Source organism: Amborella trichopoda, chromosome 8 (genome assembly GCF_054954075.1).
Source record: "Amborella trichopoda isolate Santa Cruz 75 chromosome 8, AtrichopodaSantaCruz75HAP2 v2.0, whole genome shotgun sequence".
In the NCBI taxonomy this organism is placed as follows: domain Eukaryota; kingdom Viridiplantae; phylum Streptophyta; class Magnoliopsida; order Amborellales; family Amborellaceae; genus Amborella; species Amborella trichopoda.
Window position 1 is genome coordinate 34,602,215 of NC_142343.1, and position 13,300 is coordinate 34,615,514.

The following is a 13,300-nucleotide window of genomic DNA, read 5'->3' on the forward strand; positions in this document are numbered from 1 at the left end:
TTTTATTGCCTCAAAGATAAGTACACTGAGAGATTATAGAAGCGATGAGATCACCAACGATGGTTGGTGAACTCTCCCTTTGGCAAGTACATTAGCCTTAGAGTTTTTTTCTCTATAACAGTATAACAATTCAAAAGAAGAAATAAGTAAGAGAGAATGAATTTCATTAAAAAAAAACCTCTTAGTTGCCACGGTGGTTTCACCTCTCTTCATGCCCATGAAATAACATTTGCAGAGTCTCCTTCAATAACCTTATGACCATCCATATCCATGAGCAATTTAAGGCCCTCTAATAAACCATTTGATTTAGCCTCATTTATTGTCGTGATATGACATGACCTGAAAAGTCTTTGTAACTTGTCCATTATAATCTCAGATTAAATCACTAAAGCCAGCTGGCCCTAAGTTACCCAAAGAACTATCAAAATTGAGTTTTAGACATTCCAAAGAAGGTGGTCTTCAGTTTATATGAATCCTAGTGAAATAATTTTTAAGCTTTGCCACTTCCAAGAGATTTTGGACGACCTAACTTTTGGGAACACCACTACAATCTTTGTGCACCGAAAACTAGTCTATCGCCATCACACATATATTTGATTTCAGAACATCTACATCGATACACACTCCTTCAATGGCTCTTCTATTACGTTCTCTTCAAATATTTCACAATATGCTAGTCCATATAGACCGCCATAGAAAATAGAACCAATCTTTGGAATTCTTGGGTGCATCCATTGTTGAAGAAGGACATTCATTGATTGAGGGAGGTGGATACAAAGTTGACTCAAACCTATACCGCTGTTCCAAACTTTTTTGGAAAACGGGTATTGTAGCAAAGATGATCCATAGTTTTGTCATTTTGCAAGCACAGAAGGCATCCATTGGTTAAAGCAAACCCTCTTTTGCAAAGATTTTCTACATTAGGAATCTTCTTTTGGCACAAGATCCACAAAACATACGAACTTTCAGAGGGATATAGAGACTCCAAATTTTGCGAAGGTTTATCTCTGTAGCTATCATCATAAAGGAGGCGGTAAACTAACCACTGAAAAATCACCATGAGGATTCAGATCCCAGATAAGAAGATACCTTTGGTGCATAGAAGAAGGTCCGTAAAAGTTCCAAGAGATTTTGGAACTCAGCTGCAAAAGAGTCAGACACCCTCCTATACCAGAACACAATAGACCAAGAATTATTAGAAACACCATCCCCTCTCAATTCATTCACAGAGTCCAATGGGTTTAGCGTTTTAGAGAAAAACTCGGGGAACAAATATCGAAGGGCGTAGTCTGCTTACCACTTATCAAACCAAAAAAGGGTTTGATATCCTTTGCCCACAAATCTACGACAACGGCGAATATATAACGGCTTGCAAAAGTCAATTCATCTCCATATACTGGACATGGATACTTTAGATCTTTTGGAACACCAAAGCAGACATCCATTACGCATTTTTTTAAGAGCACATCACACCATAAGGATTTCTGTTGTGAATGAAATTGCCACCACCATTTTGTAAGTAGACTTGTATTCATCATCCCCAAACTCTTGAGACCTAGTTCCCCATCCTTTATGGAAGCACAAACCTTATCCCGCCTTACAAGCTTTATATTTTTTCTCTCTCCCACTTCCCCCCAAAGAAAAGCTCACATTATATCTTCTAACCATTTTACAACTGCTTTTGGCTTTCGAAAGACAGACATTAAGTAAATTGGAAAATTAGATAAAGGTGATTTTATTAAAGTGTTCTTCTCCCAAAAGATAATAATTTGGATTTTTGTAAATCCATTTTTTTTTTATAAAATCTTTCAACAATTGCATCCCAAATCCATCTCGAAGGATTTCCAACAACCAGAAAAATTAGAAGGTATTTACTAGACAACTTATTGACTTCACATCCAATAATATTAGCCAATCAAGTCAACTGTTTTCCTCACAGCCAATTCCAATCAGAGCCGTTTTGCCCAAGTTAACTTTCAATCCCGTAGCTAACTCCATCATTTTAGGAACACCCATAAAGGCCTAATTTTCCTCTCTTTAGGGTTGCAAAAACAATGAAACGATCAATGTAAAGAAGATGTGATATTTTCAACCCATTTTTACCAATGTTAATTCCATTAATTAAACTTTTATCTGCCACTGACTTCAACATCACACTAAAGCTTTCAACCATTAATATATATAAATATGTTGACAAAGGTGTTTACGATGCAAATCAGAGAGATCTTCAAAGGAAGATGCCTTTGATTCGTACCACAAACTGATTTTACAAGTGATAGAGAGTGGTGAAAATCAAATTCCGATCTGATGCCAGATCTATTAAAAAATGAATAGATCCGCTCTCAGATCAGTTGCAAAGCTAGCATCGAACCAAAAAACACGAAAGATTGAATAAAAACATGAATAAAATCATGAATCTAACAAAATAAATAAAACAATAAGAGAAAATAGATGATGAGGAAAATACCTGGCCGAGCCAGTTGACTCGGGGCACCCGTGGCTTCGAGGTCTTGCCCATATCAGAACCACAGTTGTATACGTATGTCCTATGTTGTTCTCTCTTTAAACTTGACCAAACCTTGGCTTGGTTGAGCTAGAGTTTTGCTGATCTAGGCTAAAAATTGGTGTCAGAGGGGGTGGTAGGGCTTAAGGTTGCTTCTCTAAATCTAGGTTTTCTCTCTTGGCTCGCTCTATATCTCTCATATTTCCTCGCCTACAGGTTAACAAAGTCCAACCCTAAATGGGTCACAAAATGTACTTATATAAAGACTTACATTGTACCATAATAGATATATACCAATTTCAAGCAAATTTGTAAGCTACATTTCTATTTTGGGGGTCAAAGGGAGCCCAAATCTAACCAAAATTAACAGTTTCATATTCTAGGGTAATTCACACATTTTTGTGATATTGCCTATGAAAAATCAGGTAAAAATAAGTTGTCTTGCTATTTTTCTTTGATTTATAACTAAAACAATAGTCCTGTAGGATTCTGGATCCTAGGATAGGGATCACGGACTATGGTTTGGCGGTTCACTGGGATAGAGTGGTCCTAAGGTTTCAAGAATATCAAAAAATTTTCTAGTTTTAAAAATGGGTTGTTTACAATTGCTCTTCTTTGGCCCTCCCCATCCTTCGAGGGACAGGTAAGTGTCAAAGAAGTAGACACTGCTGATATTTTGATTTATCTGATGTAACGCGATCAGAGGGCACACCAAAGTTCCCTCCAAGACAATGAGCTCATCACTCACCCCACCTAGGGCATTTTCATCCTAGGGTTTTCGGCTTGAGATGTTCCAATGATTTACACAAGCTTGGAACTCAAGTAGATTTTCTGGCCATGTCCCTTAACTTTAGAGGTTTTCACTTTTAAATTCTTGAAACTGACATTTTCTTTGATTTCCTTAGGGTTTCCTAAGGTCTTCTATGAATTTTACTTGTTTAAGAAAATGTTTGTCTGGTCCATTTCGAAGAGAGAGCTGAGGCGACAATGCGGTAATCATCATATACGGGTGTCCAAGCGCCTTCATAAGTCTTTTTAGAAATTTTGAAAACAATGGGTGAATTTTGAAAAAATGGGTGAATTTTGAAATAGAACCCGGAGATTTGGATAGGTCGCAATTTTAACAAAGAAATTAAATTTGTTTGAAAACACGAGACATATGATATAAATTTTGAAATGAGAAAGATATTTTGAAAAACAAATTTTAAGCAAGAAGTTTTAACTCCTGCAAAATTTTGAAATGAGAAAGATATTTTGAAAAACAAATTTTTAGTTGGCAGTTTTAGCTCTTGCAACCATATAGCCCTCTAAACAGTTTAACGTCATGCAGCGATGGACAAATAAACCCGATCCCTTATATCATACGGGGCTAGACGGATACACAGGCTTAGACGGATACACCTGACCTTTTATGTCATACAGAGCTAGATATTTTCTGAATACACCCGACCTTTAATGTGAAACGGGGTTAAACGAATACACTCGACCTTTAACGTCATACGGGGTTAGGCGGATACACCTGACCTTTTATGTTATACGGGGCTAGGCATTTTGAACTGAAATGTGGTTGGCAGTTTAGACTCGTGCCACCAAGGAGCAATTTTTTTTTTTTTTTTTTCTTTTTGAAATGAAAGATTTTTCTTTTAAAATTGACTTGAGGTTTAGGCTTGTGCCACTAAGTAGCATTTTTTTAAAATAAAAGTTTTAAAATTAAATTTTTAATTTTTTTTTAAAATTTTTTTTTAATGTGGGTCATACAGTTTAACCACTTGTGACCCTTTTGGTGAACCCTATATGAGCGTGTCGGCTCCTTACTTGAATCTTCAGGATGATGAATCATCAAGTATTTCTTTATCTTCCAACCCCAGCTCTTGTATTTTAATGCAAATGAGAGTTCTCTGGAGTTTTCGAGCAAAACATAATTTTAAAAATACAGGATACTGCCTCTAGGTATTTTGAATCTCTTTGGATTTTCGGATGCGTTCGTCCTCCATTCACCTTTCGAAGTCCAGATAATCGAGGTCCTTAAAAATGTTCCATCAGGTTAATGCTCATTGATTTTTGTTTTGACACCATTCTGAATCAAGAAGATGGAAGAGAAGATGTTTAGAGAGAAAAGACTTTGGAGAATAAAACGAAAGGAGAGAACTTCTTCTTTTCATCAACCCCGGGGTCCCTTTCAGGTGTTCAACTTAGAAGCCTTTTTTCCAATGCTTGGGGGTTCCTTTCAGATTATGCCTAGCGGATTTTTTGTTATTATTTATTTTTTCATCGCATCGGGGTCCCTTTCGGGTGTTCTGCCTGATTGCCTTTTTTCCAACGCTTAGGATTCCTTTCGGATATTCAGCACAACGAAAATTTTTCTTTGTTTTTGAAGAAGATGACGAAGGAGAAGGAGAAGAGTCAGTGGTGTTTTTTTTTTTAGCATTTTGCTTTAAGATTATGCAAGAATTTGATCATCTTTCGCTTATCCAGGTGGCAGGGAGGTCCAAATATCGATTATCCTCTAATTTCCTTTGTCCAATATCTCTTTAACAATGGTCGTCGAGTTCCCCTTGAATATGTCCTTTGAATTGCCTTACTTGTACCTTGATTTTGGGACTAAGAATCACTCTTAGTTTCCTAATCCCTCAATCTTTCCCATGGACGGACAAGCTCATTAGGTTTTCCCCATTAATGGGATAATTTATGTTATTCATTAAGTGTTAATGCCTTATGAAAGTTGAGGTGTGAATGCCCCATTTGGTTTTTTGCAAGGGGTGAGTGATCACCAACTCCTTTTCGATTGTCTCTTTCATTCCAAATTTTGTGTTTTTTTTTTTTTTAGGAGTTAATTCTGTAGTAGGCTCATTCTTAGTACTTAAGCTCGAATAAGACTCTCGCACAAGAAAAGTGACTGAGTTAACATTGGATGACCTTATAGCACGTTGGGAGTTAATAGATAAGGGCCCAATGTCATTAACTGCCCCTGTTGTGCTCTCGCATGAGAGGAGATTGCCCATATTAGGTAGTTTGATGGGGTTGCCCCTGCAGGCCTTTCTGTTCAGTTAGGAACTTGTTGTTCACAAGATGAACTTTGTTAATATGGGGGCGCCATGGTTATCGAAGTTGTGCTCCTGCCCCAGTTAAGCTCTTGAAATCTCTCCTCTTGAGGAGGTGACCCAATTTGGTCATCAGCTTTAAATTCCTCGTCCCAAATGGGTGAATCATCTAGGAATTCTTGTGAAGACGACCTAGGTGGGCCTCTTAGAATTTCCAGAAGGTCAACTTCTTTTGATATTTGAGGCAATAGGTCTCCTTGAAGAATCTGCTCCTCTGCCTCTTCTTAAGTTATTTTCCTGAAATTAAGGTTTTTCTTGTCACCATGAGTTTGAGAATCCACATCTTCCGAGTCTCGGATGAGCTTATGCTCAAGTTCATATTGCTCTTGTAAGTTAGATTTATTTATCCATTGGTGCGAGTCATATATTGCATTAACTTGGAAGAGTGGATTGAAGGGATAATTTGCCCCTGTTTGAGTGTCAATAACAGTGTTTGAAAACTCGTCGAGTCGAGCCGGGCTCTTCCGGTTCGACTCGGGAATCGTCTGCTACCGAGCCGGTTCCACGAAATAATCGGGAATTGCCCGTGTCCAGAGAGATCTGGGCGATTCTCAATAGTGAATCGCGAGTCTCGCCGAAAAAAGATGTAAATTTTTGGGTTTACACGTGTCCGCCTCACAAGAGCAACACGTGGCCGCCTCACGGGAGTAACACGTGGTAACTCACCTCACATGTCTTCCCCCTCTCTTTTCTATGCGTGCATTGAAGTATCTATTACAAAGGACTTTATAGAGAACCAAACGACACTCATCCTTCGATGTGGGATAATTCCCACAAAAAATCATTAAAGCAAGATGTTTGAATATATATTATTATAGAATCAAATAAAATCACATGAGGCAACGTGGTCATGTTGGTTGACAACATGGATTTTGCGATGGACATCTAGGGTTCAAACCCCTTAGCGCACAACCAAAATTTTTTGGAGTTCGAACCCCTTAGCGCACACAAAATGTTTTTTGAGCGCACAAATAAAAAAAATTTATTGTTAAAAAAATAAACAAAGGCAGAAAATACTGTTGTAAAAAAATAGAAAAAATACAAAACAAAAGGCTTTTCAAGATAAAGATAAAAAAAAAATGCAATATTGTTTTATTTTTCTTGTAAAAAAAATACAATTTGTTGTCAAAAAAATAAACAAAGGTCGAAAATACTGTTGTAAAAAAATAGAAAAAATTTAAAATAAAAGGATTTTCAAGATAAAGATAAAAAAGATAATGCAACATTTTTTTATTTTTCTTGTAAAAAAAATACAAGGTAATATAACAAGTATTTCTTGTAAAAAAATAAAACAAAAGGCATAAAAAAATAAAATGTATTTTGGCAGCATCATTTTTTTTATTTTTCTTGTAAAAAACAATAAAAAGTAATACAACAAGAAAAAAAAATATAGTACAACATATTTTTTCTTTTGTCAAAAAAGAAGAAGAAGATAATCAACAAGTATCATATTTTTCTTGTAAAAAAAAGTAAAAGATAACACAATAAGTATTTCTTGTCAAAAAAATAAAAGGTATTTCTAAATACAACTTAAGAATAAATGGTCTAATTATATTTTTTATTTTTATAACATGATGGTCTTTAACATAAATTTAGTAATATTAATTTAACATAAATTTAGTAATTTAAAGATAGGATTCATACAATGAGGCCATTTAAAATCTCTCTCTTTCTACTAACAATCTCTTCCACTAATTTATTCTAGAAACCTAAAAAAATTAAAGAAAATTGGTACGCATTCTAATAATTTCTACATTGATAACCAAATCTTTGATTTTATTTATTAATTTTTGTATTATAAATCATGTAGTGTACTATTTTTCTTACAGCTGTCAATAATAAATTTTAAATTAGATGATATTATAAAATATTTTGGATTTTTTATTATTTATATAATAAAATAATTATAAAATATTGTTGGTATATAATATTATAGTTAGTTAGGTTGTAATAATTTGGGTTTTTTTAGCGGATTAGGGTTTTCCACCAATTCGAGATTTTAGTGGCCAATTTTTCATCGATTTAGTCAACTCTTTATTGTAGTCCATATATGATTATATACTTAATCCATGATAATTCTACGATTTCTTTTGTGTGCTGTAAATTTAATGGTCAACATAAGTTCATACAGGGAAAGAACATCTCAATATTCATAAATTGATGAAAACAATGAAAGTTAATAATGTATTACCCTCATTTCTTATTGGATTCCTAAAAAAAAACATTTATAATGAATTTTAATAATTTTTTTGAATTTTTTTAAGGCTTAATCCAAGCGATTCTGCCCGATTCCCGATCCGAATCGTCGATTCGCCGATTCAGATGGGTTTTTGGGACGCCTGATCCGGGTCGCCGATTCGTTTTTTAAACCACTGGTGAGAGAGGTCTTGATGTCGATCCATGGTAGTGGGAGACGAATTGGTTGAACATTTCATATGGAGTGATGTGCGGTTGAATACACATCATTCTTCGATGCCAGTTCAGAGCCTCACCGGACAACATTTACGAAAGTATGACCTTCTGTTGATTTGACCTATCATGTAAAGCTGGAATGGAGAGGAGGTTTGCATGACCATGAGTATTTGGATCGCTCTTCCCATTGAATTTGTTTCGGAATTATGGGATGACTAATCTGAAGGGAAGGACCTCCATGCCTCCGAGGGTCTCATGAACATAGGCCTTTGGGAGTAAAACTTCGTGAATGCCCAATCTTAAAAGCATATCTTGCATTCCTTTCATGATGCCTTCATATTGGGAATTCAACATGACGGTAGGCCCACTAGTTGGCGGGTTCCCAAGTGTAGACCGATGAATCAAGGATTGGGGTATGTATTGACCCATATGGACTTGAGGTTGATGAGCCGCAGTCACCAGGGCAGTTTGGTATACACGTGCCTGATGTACATATTGTCCCATAAGTGTCGCCACCGGTTGCAAAAATTACACGGTATGTTGGACCAAACGGACTACTGGGACAGATTGAAGAATCGGTTGACTTGGTCGTCCTAGGGTTTCCCTATAACACTAAACTAGTTTGGAATTGATCCATGTGTTGGGGCATGAACAATATAGCCTCGATCAACTAAACTTTGGAAGGCAGCTTGGATACCTAGATCACCTAGGGGACGGTTCAGGTCGATACCTCTGTTTCGTACAACGTTCAGGTTATCATGAGGACTTGAGGCTAAGTTAGATCCCCTAGACCTAAGTGGGTCTTGGTTATCAAGGTTTTGAGGCTATCGTGTCTCAAAATTGTCTTGATTTGAGCTATGGGAATGAGCATTTGACACTGCATGAACCTCCTCCCTCACTCTATTCTTACTTTGGGTGCCTAAGAGCCCTTACAAGATGACCCCGGGTTGAACCCCTTGACTATGCAAGTTTTTTGGGCTGAGCTAGCTCTTCGAGGAACATATATTTCAGGATCTGGAACCAATCCTTGAGACTCTACCTCTAATTGAAGACTTGGGCATCGAAAAATGGACGGACTCGGGTTATGTCTGTAATCCCAAGGGATTGTGGCATACTGGTCCTTAAGTTTGGAAAGGTTAAGTTTGGAGTCAGTTGTGGAACAATCATCATAATCGCCCTAGGCTAGAACCTAGACTAAGATTTAGACTATATGGGTATGAGTCCCGGCTTGGACCGAGACGGAGCCTAAGCTCGGAACTGGGGGTGAACCTGGTTCAGACTTGGGTTAGGTTGAGCACAAGCTTGGGCTTAGACCTAGAAGGATTGGATATCAAACCGAGTGTTGACCCGGATTGGATTAAGGTTGGGTTAAAAATGAGCCTTGGCTCGGATCAAAAGGGGGCCTAGGTTCGGACCTAGGTGTTAACCTAGTTCAGACCTAGTTTAGGCTGGGCACAAGCTTGGACTTGGACCTAGAAGATTTCAAATTTAGATCGAGTATGGATTTGGACTAAGGTCTAGGTGAGATTTGGCGTGAGCCTTGGCTTAGAGAAAAAAGGGGTATAGATTCGGCCTTCGGACTTGGGTGTGACACTGGTTCGGACCTAGGCTAGACTCGGTACAAGCCTGGACTTGGACCTAGAACGTTTTAGCTCAGACCAAAAGTGGATCTAGACTAGGATCTAATATTAAACAACTGAGATAAGCAAACAATGCACTAGAAAACTTTGTCCTAAACTATGGGTATGCTCGGTCAGAGTGGGTTCCTAATTATTGAAATGTAGCAAGGTTGAGTAGGTCCTCACATAGGTCCTGGTCACTTGTTAAATGAATCAACCAAGTCCTACTATGTGTGGAGTTGCTTTGAGGCTAAGGATTACAGATGGGTGCTTATAGTTAAAGTTACACAAATCCCAACCGCCTCAGCTCTCAATGCTGGGTTCCCCTCACGACAGTTAATGTCAGATTTTGAGGGTTTTTGAAAACTTTTGTTCGTTTCTCGGGCTTCACCGATCCATTATGTGCAATGGTGTGTAAAGAAGCATGCAAGCGAAAGGAAAATGGCAAGCAAGCAAATACATAAGAAAGAAATATGAGCACTTGGCACAAATCATTCCAAGTGAGGTGTGCTTCTAGTCAACGTTTAACTGATCGAGAGCATAGTTGAGGCGCAGGGGTAAGCAACCCCTAAGAGGGTATGCAATTAATAAACGTGGAACCAGGCGCAGTCCGTGCCTAATTGAGCAGGGCCTAAGTCAAAGGTAATTCGATCAAGGCACAATTAGAGAGAGAGTGAAGGTGACCTTGGAATTTTTTTTTATCCCCCTTTTTTTTAATGAAAAGAGAAAGAAGTGGCAAATGCCAAATTACAAACAAAGAAATGAAAGAGAACTTTTTTTTTAATACACACACACACACACATATATATATATATATAAAAGAAGATGCCTTAAAGGTGATTTTTTTTAAAGTGATTTTTTTTTTTTAAACCAAATGAGCTTCAAAAGTTGTTTTTATTTATTTATTTATCTTGCAAAGAAAATTTTCTATTTTCAAAAATGAGAAAGGCCTTAAATGTTTTTTTTTTTAAAGCAATATTGCCTTTAAAAGTTTTTTTTTTTTTTTTGACAAAGATGCCTAAAAAAAACTGCTGATTTTTTTCTTGGGAAAGTGATTTTTTATTTTAAAATAAAACTGGCTATATCCATATATATATATATATAAGATGGCCTCAAACACCCACTTTTTTTTCTTTTTTTTTTGGACATAGAATATCCCTAAAGAAAACAAAACAAATTTTTTTTTTACAACAATAATCTTTGTTTTTTTTAAAAAAAGAGGACTAAAAGTTTTTTTTTTTTTTTTTTTCTTTTTTTAAAGAAAGAGGCTGCTTAAAAAAGAGTCTTTTTTTTTAGTTCTTTTGTTTTTCTGAAAAATGAAAAGGCCTCCAAATGTTTTTGTTTTGTTTTGTTTTTCTTTTAAAGAAAATTCGTTTTTTTTTTTCTAAAGGTGATGAGGGCTTGCTTTTTTTTAGGTAGAAGAAGTGCATTTTTTTTTTCTTCGAAAACTAAGTCATGCTTCACGTGATTAATTAATAGAACAACTTCTCTTTAGGAAATAAGAGAAAGAAGATGACCGAAACCCTTATCTCTTTAGCAAGCTAATAACAAGTTAACAAATTTTCATGGAAAGAAACGGAAAGGCGTGATGGCCACGAACAAGAAAGAAAGTGCTTTAGGAAGATAATAACAAGTTAACAAATCTTTTATGGAAGGAAACAGGAAGGCGTGATGACCATGAGCAAGAGATCAACACACAAAACAAAATATTGTGTTCCCTACCTTTATTATTATTATTATTATTATTATTATTATTATTATTATTATTATTATCTTATTTTGTTTTGGAAAACAAAGCGACTTAAAGAAAACAACTTTTTAGCAAGAAATTTTTGTTTTTTTAATTCTTCTGGAAGTGGTAAATTACAAGAGAAGAAATGAATTTTTTGTTTTTGAAAAATAAAAAGGCCTTAAAAGATCTCTTTTATTTAGAAAAATAATTCTTTCTTTTTTTTTAAAACAAAAAGAAAATGTCCTAAAAGATGAAGACCTTTTTTTTTTTTTTTTAGGCGATAAGTTTTCCTTTTAGAATTTTATGTGAGAAAGTGGACCTTAAAGCTTGACCTTCTAAAGTTGTTTTTTTTTTTCTTTTCATGTTTGAAGGAAACGAGAAGGAATCGAAACAAGAAGGGTAAAAGTTTTAAGGTGCAAAACAAACAAAACAAAATATCAGTAGAATGTAACATGTAGGTGATGAACATGTAAGCTGAGAGCTAGATCCTCTGAAGCAACAAATTTTCATTAAAGCGAACCTCCTCCTTTTCTTTTTCTCTTTTATTTATTTATTTATTTTTTTAAGAATGATTCTTTTCTCTTTTTTTTTTTCTTTTTTTTTTTTTTTTTTTAAGAATGAAAATTTTCAAAAAGAAATAAAAAATAATGTATAACAGGAGGTGCAAGGAAGCACATACAGTTGAGAGAAAAAATATGCATAAGGTTTTACGACTAACAAGACCAAGTTCGTGCCTTACATGGATGTGCGTGAGTACTTAGCATAACACATTCTTGCAATAAAGAGATGCTGCAAAAATTTTATTTTTTATTTTTAAAAAGAAAACAGAAAAAAGTGAATAAAAAAACGTAATTCATGCTCGTATCTAGCTTGAAATGCCCCACGGTGGGCGCCAAACTGTTTACGATGCAAATCGGATAGATCTTCAGCGGAAGATCTCTCAGATCCGTACCACAAACTGATTTTAAAAATGATAGAGAGTGAGAAAAATCAAATTCTGATCTGATGCCAAATTTATTAAATATGATTAGATCCACTATCAGATAAGTGGCAAAGCCAACATCGATCCGAAAGTACGAAAGATTGAATAAAAAAAAATCATAAATCTAACAAAATAAATGAAACATAAGAGAAAAAGAGATGATGAGGAAAATACCTAGCCAGGCCAGTTGGTCAGGGGCATCCGAGGCTTCGAGGCGTCGCCCGTATCAGAACCACGACTGTGTACGTATGTCATATGTTGTTTTCTCTTCAAACTTAACCAAACCTAGGCTTAGTTGAACTAGAGTTTTGTTGATCTAGGCTATCCAGGAGGCGGGAGTAGGGCTTAATGTTGCTTCTCTAGATCTAGATTTTCTCTTAGGGCTCTCTCTATCTCTGTCAGATTTCCTAGCCTACAGGTTAACATAGTCCAACCTTAAATGGGTAACAAAATGTGCTTATATAAAGGTTCAAATCATACCAGAATGGATATATGCCAATTTCAAGTAAATTTGCCAGCCAAATTTCTATTTTGGGGGTTAAAAGGAGCCCAAATATGACCAAAGCAGTTTCAAATTCTGGGGTGATTCACCTATTTTTGTGATACCTACAAAAAATTAGGTAAAAATAAGTTGTCTAGTTATTTTAACTTGATTTATTACTAAAACAGTCCTGCACGATTCTGGATCACACGATAGCGATCGTGAACTATGATGGTTTGTGGTTCAGGGGTTCACTGGGATAGTGTGGTCCTAAGGGTTCAAGAATATCACAGAATTTGTCAGTTTTAAAAATAGGGTGTCTACAAAAGGTCTCCTTGATGAATCCACCTAGAAGCCTTGAAGTAACCATATGATTTCCGTTAAATAAAATGGAAAAATGAGTAATTGAAAGCCATCATTGGATCCATAACCTCTATCTAGAGAAAAATTCTATTTTGCTCATAATCTCA

At 35.8% G+C, this 13,300-nt stretch overlaps 1 long non-coding RNA gene across 2 annotated transcripts; it reads right to left on the bottom strand.

The window, feature by feature from the left end:
- Positions 1 to 12,780, bottom strand: LOC148781047 (uncharacterized). Of its 2 annotated transcripts, XR_016061074.1 has the most exons (3): positions 12,524 to 12,780; positions 2,468 to 5,841; positions 1 to 1,165 (listed from the first exon to the last, which is right to left on the bottom strand). It is a non-coding gene; the product is annotated as an uncharacterized LOC148781047 (long non-coding RNA). The 2 variants fall into 2 exon arrangements; XR_016061073.1 differs by lacking the exon at positions 2,468 to 5,841.
- Between the last annotated feature and the right edge of the window lie 520 nt (positions 12,781 to 13,300).